The sequence below is a fragment of the Pseudorca crassidens genome, chromosome 4 (assembly GCF_039906515.1).
Source record: "Pseudorca crassidens isolate mPseCra1 chromosome 4, mPseCra1.hap1, whole genome shotgun sequence".
NCBI lineage: Eukaryota > Metazoa > Chordata > Mammalia > Artiodactyla > Delphinidae > Pseudorca > Pseudorca crassidens.
The window spans coordinates 56,538,258-56,548,443 of record NC_090299.1 but is presented as its reverse complement, the minus strand read 5'-3'; the positions used below and the strand labels follow the sequence as shown (position 1 = coordinate 56,548,443).

Here is a 10,186-nt window from a genome sequence, read left to right as displayed (position 1 = left end):
TTAAGGGTGGTGGCTTATGAGTACATTTATTCTTATGTAATAGACCATTAGTATTACGTTATAAAACTCATCACATTAAAACAATATTCAAGCTGAACTAACTCTAAGCCCTTCCTTTAACACAGGGGAAAGGAAGCGTTTCCTTCTAATTCATGGATCCCGAACTCCCTGGCCGAGGACCAGCGCCAATCATCAGCCTTTTAAAACAGGGCTTCACAGTAGGAGGTGAGTAGCAGGTGAGTGAGCAAAGCTTCCTCTGCCACTCCCCATTGCTCCCCATCGCTCTCCGTCCCTCCCCATCGCTCCCCATCGCTCCCCATCCCTCCCCATTGCTCCCCATCACTTGCATTACCTCTTGAACCATCCCTCCCCCATGCCCTCTGGAAAAACTGTCTTCCAGGAAACCGGTCCCTGGTGCTAAAAAGGTTGGGGACTGCTGTTCTAATTATTTGCAGGTATTATCTCCTAAATTACAGAGTGAACCTTAAGAAAAAATAACCTCATCTTGCACTGCATTGTAGTGTCACAGAAACTCAAGTGAAGCCTTACTTGAATTAGATGTGAATATTTGTTGAAGGATGTGGCTGACTTAGAACTGGATGGTGATCATTGGTCAGCATGATGTTTCTGAGGATACAAGGAACACTCACATACAAGATACTATCTTTCAAGAACACTGAAGGGAAAGGTCTAGAACTTAATCACCCTATAACATGTTTCACCTCTATTATCCAGTTTCACCTCTATTATCAATGGAAATCCGCTGCTAACCCTGAAATCGTATTACACAACGAAAAGTGTCCTGATATAAAGTAATTTTTTTCCCTGGTTCTAACAGATTCTAGAGTCATAGGCAATTTCTGTTAATATTACAGTGAACTCTAGTGGATAATAATGACCATCAACTCTACTTTGATAGAATGCTTTTTGATTTTCTTAAGAGTTAAAAAGCTGAAGAAAGGAAAAAACAAAGAAGTTAAGGCAAAAAGCATCCAGTCACAATGACAGACCCTTAACACTTACTACTCAGTACCCACTGATTCATTTAATAATCATTTGTCAAATATCTACTGGACACATGATTCTGTCTCTTAATGCCACGTATTTTTCTAAAGTCCTAACCGACATAGGAACCGCATGTTATATTTCCTCTTCCACTGCTGACTACATGCTTTGTAATGGAGAAGCATTAATTTTACCTTGAATGTGATCTCTTAGCAACAGGTAAGTGAGGGAAAAGAAAGTTGAAAATTGCCACCCTGACTCCAAACTACAAAGTGAAGACAATTTTCTGTAAAGTCCATTTAATTTAAAGTCTCTTTTCTGCCTCTCAGACAGCCTTCCCACTAAGCACTGCTATTAAAGCGCTGCTCATTCCACCTCACCAAGAATTGCTCTCCTGGTTGTTAAGATGACTCACAGCCAAGTACACCAGACTGAAGCTGCCACACGGATCTTATATTTATTACCAATATGCGGGGGGAAGGATGAGAACAAGTCAAATGTCTAGTGTCCCTGCAATGCCAGAGGAAACTAATAACATGCCAGGTTTACACAGCATCTCTCAGAGGGCTGTCTTACTTCCTCACAAATGCACCATGGGGTGATAAAGTTCATTACCATATTATTTGACAACTGGAATTTTAAATTAAAGATTTTTACTACATTAGAAATAAAAGTAAGTCAACTGGAGAACTGTAATCAAGTGTAATTATCTTCATTAATGACAATGTAAGTTGTTCACAATGAAAAAAGCCCTGAAATAATACATAAACAAAATTCTAATTCTGTAAGTATTGTGTTTCTGATGGAATTGATTGTATCCCCCAAAGATACGTTGAACACCTCCCATTACAGAATGTGAACTTATTTGGAAATCGGGTCCTTACAGACACAATTAAGATGTGGTCATACTGGACCCTTAATCCAATATGGCTGGTATCCTTATAAGAACAGGGAAGACAATGTGAAGACAGACACACATGATAAACACCACATGGTTACAGGCAGAGACTGGAGCAATGCACCTGTAAATCAAGGAAGGCCAGGGATTGCTGCCACCACCAGAAGTTAAGAAGTTAGGAATGATTCTACTTAGAGACTTTGGAGGAAGTGTGGCCTTGCTAAGACCTTGATTTTGGACTTTTAGACTCCACAACTGTGAAAGAATAAATTTCTGTTGTTTTAAGCCACCACCACACCCCCTCCACCCAGAACATGCTCCATACAAGCATACAGCAAAATGAGAGAATACTACATGCATATGTGTCAATATTTTCAAAGTTGTTATCTCTGGGTGATAGGAAGAAATCTGACTTTTTAAATACATGTTGTTTCCAAACTTCCTGTATTAAATATGTTATTCTGTTGTATTAAAATAACATATAATAAATAATCACAGAAGGGCTTATCCCCAGCATGGCCAAGTGGACATAAGCAAAATTTTATCTGATTTTATTCTATTGATAATCTAAATTTCTTTGTACCTAACATTCTAAGTTTTCATTTTGAAAACAGTAGTGATACTTACTACATGGCCCATAACATAATGCTAGGTCCCTTAACCTGCTTTTTGATATACAGTATATTGTAATAGACATGGGAAAAAAATCCCAAATATTAAAATTATCTTGAGCTTTCAGCACATTTTTACAGACTTTGTGTCAGTACAACATCAAGCTTAAAAGTAGTACGTACTTTTCGCTTGGAACTGGGTTAAATCTCTTCAACGATTACCAGCTATTTGATTTGAGGAGGATTGCTAAACTTCTCTTAATCTCAGATTCCTCATCTATAAAATGGTGACATTTATAAAAAACCTACACTCATTGAGATATTATAATATATAGAAGACATAACGAGAATTGCTTAGCCCAATGTCTAACACATGCATGCTCATTAAATATTAGATAACATTATACTCTACAGACTGGGACAGACAATTTAAATAATGAACATACTACTATGAATATCCCCTTGTCTTCAAGAAGATAACATCATTCTTTAAAATCAATTATCTATTGCTTTCAACGTTAGCAGTACCATTTAATTTGTGCAGTCTCTTTTAAAAATAACTTAACCTGAGAATCAGTTTGTTCAACTGTGAAATGGAAAACAATAATACATATCTCATTTGGACAGTTTTGGAAAAAAATAATATTGATAATAACTACTATAATTTATTGAATATGATGATGAGTCAGGCCCTAGATTAAACACTGCATGCATAGTAGTATACTCAATTCTTACAAAATGTTTGTGAATTATTTTGAAGCATCAATGCCCAAGAATTAAATGTAGGTGAACCACGTAAATCCAAAGGAATAATAAGTTGGTGTTAGAAATGATGTATTGTGTACTTGGTTGTATTAAACTTATATTATAGTCTGAATATTTAAATAAGCTTTTTGAAGAAAAAGATACACCAATACATGTATTTTCCCTGCCATTACAATCCACATGGCCCCCAGCTTTGATAAATGCTTTGAATAAATGAATACATGAATGAGTGAGAGAATTAATTAATGAATAATAACCTATCTGTCTGGAAGCATCTGAGTTTTCAACTATGTTAAAGATTTGTGGACTTAACAAGGTCTTTCTTTTTAAAAATTGCATTTTAATCTTTATTTGCTCAGTATCTTTTCAGATATCCAATAAGGATTAACTCAGCAAATATATTATTCACACATGTAATTATACATACACACATGCTCTCTATATGAATATACTACTTACAGTATGTAAATTGTGTGCAGCCTCAAATTTTATATAAAAAATGACAAAACTTGGTGTTTCCTTCAATATTTTAAAAACTATGAAAATGTGAAATTTTTACTTTGCCTAAAACCCCTTTTGCACTTCATACCAATCAAAAGCACACAGGAAAAATCAGGTTTCATGGGACATACACACAGAAACACAAAATTACGTTTTGTATGGCCCTGCGGCATTTTGACAAAATGGTCCTGAAAAGAATGTGAAGAATGAGTATGAGGAGAGGATCATGAATGTAGAAGGAAATTGTTTTTATTGATTTTCATTGGCACTACAGTTCCTAACACAAGAACTAAATTTATGAAATCAGTTATAATTTTGGCACTGAGAGGCAGGCTACCTTTAGCACCCAGAAAGTTGGCTCTCATATCCTTCTGATTATTAATTTCTGAGTTTCAGACCTGTTTCTGATGTCCAAATGATAAAAAAAAGGACAAAATAAAGGAAATGAGATATTTTAAAAGAACAAGAAAACTATTATTTTTATCCTCCACCAAGATCTCAGAATCTATATTGTTCTTTTATGTATTACTTAATTTCTTTTGCACACTATGCTACCCTGTTACAACAGTAAAAATGTAACTTGGAAACACAGGGATAGAATGCAGTATCCTTAGTGCATTCAGATTTATCCTATTGTTCTAGGAGGCTCTCCAAATTTTTTTAAATGTTGGAAATCATACAGTTATAATAGATGGCTATCATACTGTCAATGGCTTTTGGTTTTCTGATAACTTTACAGAAGCCAGATTTCAGATACCATCTTTAATATAACAAATAAGTGTAATATACAAACTATATGAATCTGAAACAATCTTGTAAGAATGGTTTCTTTGGATGTTAAACAGTTGCTGAATCCATTGTTCCTCTCCCTTGTGTATGGTACTATTTCCATTTGCTTTCTGACACCTTATTAAATGCAATCATAAAGCAGAGTGTTTCCTGGAGCAGAAGAGAAGCAGAGGGAAATTATGTTACTCAGAATATCCTAAATTCAATAAACAAAGTCTCTGTGTATATGCACAACCAATTAAACCATGTTGACTCAACTGGTCAATCAATTCTGATTTAAAGCAAAGGTCAGCTCAGTCAAACCAGCAATCAATTAAAAAAAAAAATCAGTAAAAACTAACTTTCAATGTGCATGCCTGGAATATTACAGGTGATGCAATTATTCCAGAAAAAAAGAAGAGAACTCTAATTATGTAACACTGAGTTTAAAATTGAGTTTTAAGTTTGTTTTGTTAAACTATTCTTTATACTCTTTCTTGCCTTAGAATATTTTTTTAACTGCAAAAGAAGGAAATTAATTTAAACACAGGACACATTTTTCTTTGAGAAAACCTAGATAAATTTTATAATGCATAAAACAAATATGATTTTATATTTTCTAATAGTTATAGTCTCGGGGACTAAAGAAAGTAGGATCTTTAGACTAACCCTCTAGAAAACAATTAAAATTATAATCTTTGGATTTTGCCTCATCATCATCATATCACTATCTGAATACCTTATACATTACATGACTTAAAAAGAAATCAAACAAACAAAAATGATTTCATGAACCATGCAGTGTTGGGAGACAAACCTAGCACACCAATTACCACCTGGTAGCTTCTGCTAAAATAGATTTTAAAATAAAATCACAAATATTCAATCCAGGGGACATCTTAAATGCCCAAAACACAGACTTGAAAGAAAACACAGACACTGTAATTTAAGGCTTTCTTAAAAATGATACATGTTCTAGCATTTTATGTTCCATAGAAACCAACATGACAATAAAGGGAAGTCAGTGAAGAACCCAGGCTTGTTCTTTCAAAGAGAAGGCTGTACTGTGAATTGGTTACAACCTGGGCTCAGAGAGGTCTGGACAGAAACCAAGATTCCTTCTTACAAGTGAAATAAACTTGTACAAGTTACTTAACACCCTAGGTCTTGTCTTCTTGAGAATAGTGAAGAATTTCCCTAAATTTGTAATGATACTTAACCAAAATAATGTGTGCTATGTGCTTACTACAGAGAATGTTGAAAACTTGGCGTTCGATAAGCTATTATCGCTATTGATACATTACATAAGCTAACTAAATCAAAGATTTCGGACTTCCCTGGTGGCGCAGTGGTTGAGAGTCCACCTGCCGATGCATGAGACATGGGTTTGTGCCCCGGTCTGGGAAGATCCCACATGCCGCGGAGTGGCTGGGCCCGTGAGCCATGGCCGCTGAGCCTGCGCGTCCGGAGCCTGTGCTCTGCAACGGGAGAGGCCACAACAGTGAGAGGCCCGCGTACCGCAAAAAAAAAAAAAAAAAAAAAAAAAAAAAAGATTTCATCCACAAGGTGGAGGGTTCCTGTTCTTCTAAGGAAAATATAAAGAAAAATCACTAACTAAAAAAAAAAATTAATCAGATTACAAGACAAAATTACACATTAACCTTCAAATATACAAAAATTGAATATTTTAGACTTTGGAGATGGAAGGAAATGATTGCTTTTAGGGAGTATTTAACACTTAAGGTATATAGATGGTATTAAAAATATACACAGAAGTAGCCTAAGTAGACAACAAACACTTGGTAAAATGAGCTTCGGAGGATGTCCAATAACAAATAATAAAAACTATCCCCTCAAGGGTCGTTAATTAAATGTTTGGCCACTAAGGGCCATCCAAACAATATGGCAATACACAAGACAAAACCATTTAAGAATCTGATGGTACTGGGAGCTCTTTGGAGATGCAACAAATAGGAGTGTCTTTTTTTGAAAATTAAATGCTAGCAAATTATAATTAAGTGACCTCAAATAAATTAACTCTCACTCGGTGGGCTCTTAGTTATTTAAACGTTAAGGGAAGTAATTTATTATCATAGAAAGATATCTAGACCCATAACCAAAATTGGGAAACATGCCGCCACAAAACATCTATATTTTATCTGTATATATGAGCAAAGGAAAATGAGCTTACTACTAGATGCAGCTGATTTATTCTTCATAGGATTTAGCCAAACTAGTATAAACTTGTGTGTAAAGATGAAGGTACCTTTTAATGGTAATCAACACAATCTCTACATTGTTTTGGTCTGATATGCTTGACCAAGCACATGTGCTGTTATAACCACAGAAAGGCAGGCTGATTCCAGCTTTCATTATGCCTGAATAACTGTGGAGTTTTCTAAGCCATTTTGCCTCACTGTAGCTAAGTCTCTTCAATTTGTAGAGTGAACCAAGAGCAGACTATCCCTAAGGTTATTTTCCACTTAATATTTTATACATGTAAGAAAATAATACTTTATATAGTAAATGTATAGAACATTTCAGTCATATAAATCCTTAGAGATAAGATGATATACAATTAATAAGAAAATATTATCTTGATTATAATTTCTTTGGGTTATAGAAGCATAAATTTGAATTCAGAGATATTTAATTCAACTACCTTGTCCTAATTATAAATTATTGTTTACCCTAGAATATTGTGAAAATGGTAATGTACATCTAACTCAAGTTGAGAAGTGTATTATTTTGCTATATATTCAAAACTATTTAATTTGTATCATTTCAGGGTCAAATAAAACAACATTGAAATGACATAGAGCTTAATAATTAGAAGAAAAATATTTATGTAAATTACAATGAACATTATGAATAAGTATGAAAATTTATACAATTTTACTGTCATGTTCTAAATGAGTGTCAAAATAAAGCTGAAGGACTACACCCAAAATGATTTTAAATAGTAATAATTATACAATGCTGTTAGAAATGTTACTGGGTAGAAAGTGTTTTGATTTATATATTTAAAAAACAGGTTTAAGAAATTATGAAAGTAATATAGATGCTACTTGTCATCAAGGACTCATGGAATATTTCTTCTCAAAATGAAGATTTGCTTCATTATTCATTATTATTTCAAGTTAATTCAAATATAAATAGTCATAGACTTCGAAAAACAATTTAAAGAAAGCAAATATGAACATGATGTTAAGGAATAATGGTATGATAGACAAAGTCAAAGACAAGTATCACCATTTTCAAAAGTAAATTCTAAGGAAGAAACTTGAAATGTTGATGAATCATTGCACTTCTCTGTATAAGGGGGAAAGTTGCTTCAATTTCTATTGAGTCTTGCACTAGGGCCTGTGTTTTTGCCACATGAGAATGGAACAATAGGTTTTAGATCTGCAGTCAGTAACATGTGGCAATGAGTGTCAGCTTGTAAATAGTTTCACAATTCTGTGCATCACTGCCTCTGTTCATTCTTCAACTTGGCTCTGCTTATTCTATTGTTTCCCTCTTGAATGACTATCTAGAATACCCTACTCAAAGACTCTATTATTATCTGAAGCATGTTTGTCTATACGAGAGACTATTTATTAGGTTTGCCACTAGATTGCCAGCACAGTTGGTGTGAAAGACTGCCAGGCAATTAACATTTTCATTCAGTAATTTCCAAAAATATTACCTAGATTATAAGAAGGTTTTTTACCTCCTTAATTAAATCACTTGTCAAATTATATTTATTGTCCTCAGGTAGCACATTAAAATAAAAGTAATAAAAATTTAGAAAGTCATCTTTATAACTAAATGTCATATATGCATTTACATCTCAGGTAAATGCACTCTGCCTAACTAGATGATTACCATCTATTTGTTAGGTTTATAAGTTTTTGGTTAAAACTTGCTTTGACAGACTGGCATATGTAAATGAATATTTAACAAATCAGTTAATACTGCTTACACAACCATCAATGATATATAAGATGAATGCCAAAGAAACGGACTATTGTGAATACTTTATTAAACAGAATGAAATAAGGGAAAGAATACAGTAATAACTCTTTAAGTGAAAATGTGTGTCACCTGATTTCTTTGCACAGATATATGTCTGGTTTGGAATTAATTGGTGGATGTTTTCTACTTTTGTTTTTAGTTTCTGTGTGTGTGTGTGTGTGTGTGTGTGTGTGTGTGTCTTTGTTATAGCAAGCCAAAATTTCTCCCAGTGCTCCTAAATAAAAATATTTCAGTTCTCCAAATTCTTGTTTCATAGCAGATTCTTGTTCAGAATCTCATTGCTTTCAGTTGTCAAAGTTCATTTCAACTTAATTAGATAGTTAAATCTTAAGAATCTCCAGTGAATATCTAGTAAATATCTTTTTGAACTCCTATCATACTTTCTTAAGGCACTTAGTGTGTGTGTATACATATATATATATTTCTTTATATTTATATATACAAATGAATTTACAAATGTGACTTTTCCAGATAGGAATTTTTTTTAATCAAGTAATATTTTTAAATTATGTATTTTTTAAATGATTGCCCTTATACACTTTCATAGAGCGCATGGTGCTACTTTGGCTGTTGAATCCAGTAACAGCATCAGATTCCTATGGTGCTAATTGGCATGTGATCTTCATTACCAGGTGTATCATTAGAGCCCAACTAGCTCACAGACACATACAGCAACGTTTTATTTTCTTCTCTAATCACCGATACAGACAAGCTAATATATGTTTATGTGTAGAAATTAGTATAATTAATTGCTGAATGCCTGGGTTGTTCTCTCTGAATCACTACTGTGAAAAGTGAAAATGTTTATTCTATTTAAAAGATTGTACTTAAGACCAAGCTCTCATTTTTCTATTTTCCATGATGATTTTATTTTGAAGAAAACTGGAGATAAGATGACTATTTAAGTAGAATCAGAAAAATAATGTCAATTTCTGGTGGGTGCAGGAGAACAAGATAACATGACTAAGCTTTCTACTTATGAAAGTCAAAATGTTTTTATTGGCAAAATCCATGAGTAAGAAAGAAAAAGTCTCACATGTTTACAAATATTTTAAATTAAAGCACATTTGAGTGTGCTTTTATGAACTGACTTAACCAAATACCAAATTTGTTGTTAAATAACAACATTTTTCTAAACACTGACGTTTTCTAAAAATAAGCAAATTCTTAATATGTAAATAAAGAAATTGGAATATTCATCGACAAACATACATATGTATAAAATTTGTCTCAATTGGATGTTTGATAAATGGATGAAAACTTAAGAAAATGTCATAGAGAGAAAATATAAACACCCAATGTTTATAAAGATGAAAGTGGCATCTGGAATCTGTTTGCATAAAATACATTTCTCCTTTTTACACTGGAACTCAGCTATGTCCAGGTGGGTAAGTGTCTCCAACTAGAGTCCTAGTGATCAATGACATTAACAATTAGGTGAACATCTAACATTCCTTAATAAGCAAGATACAAAGCAAGTATTGGATGTTCTCTTTATCTCAGATTCAGATACCTTAAATATAATGGGAAATTTGCAATCAATTTATTAAACACATCCTTTTGACTCTCATTATTTTCTTACTCCACTTTTAGGATGCATTCTTAGTCTCAAAGAAAAACA

The 10,186-nt window shown here is 33.4% G+C and overlaps 1 protein-coding gene across 2 annotated transcripts in view; it reads right to left on the bottom strand.

Moving 5' to 3' along the window:
• PCDH7 (protocadherin 7) overlaps positions 1-10,186 on the bottom strand; it is a 409,010-nt gene that overhangs the window by 76,086 nt on the left and 322,738 nt on the right. The window lies entirely within an intron of this gene.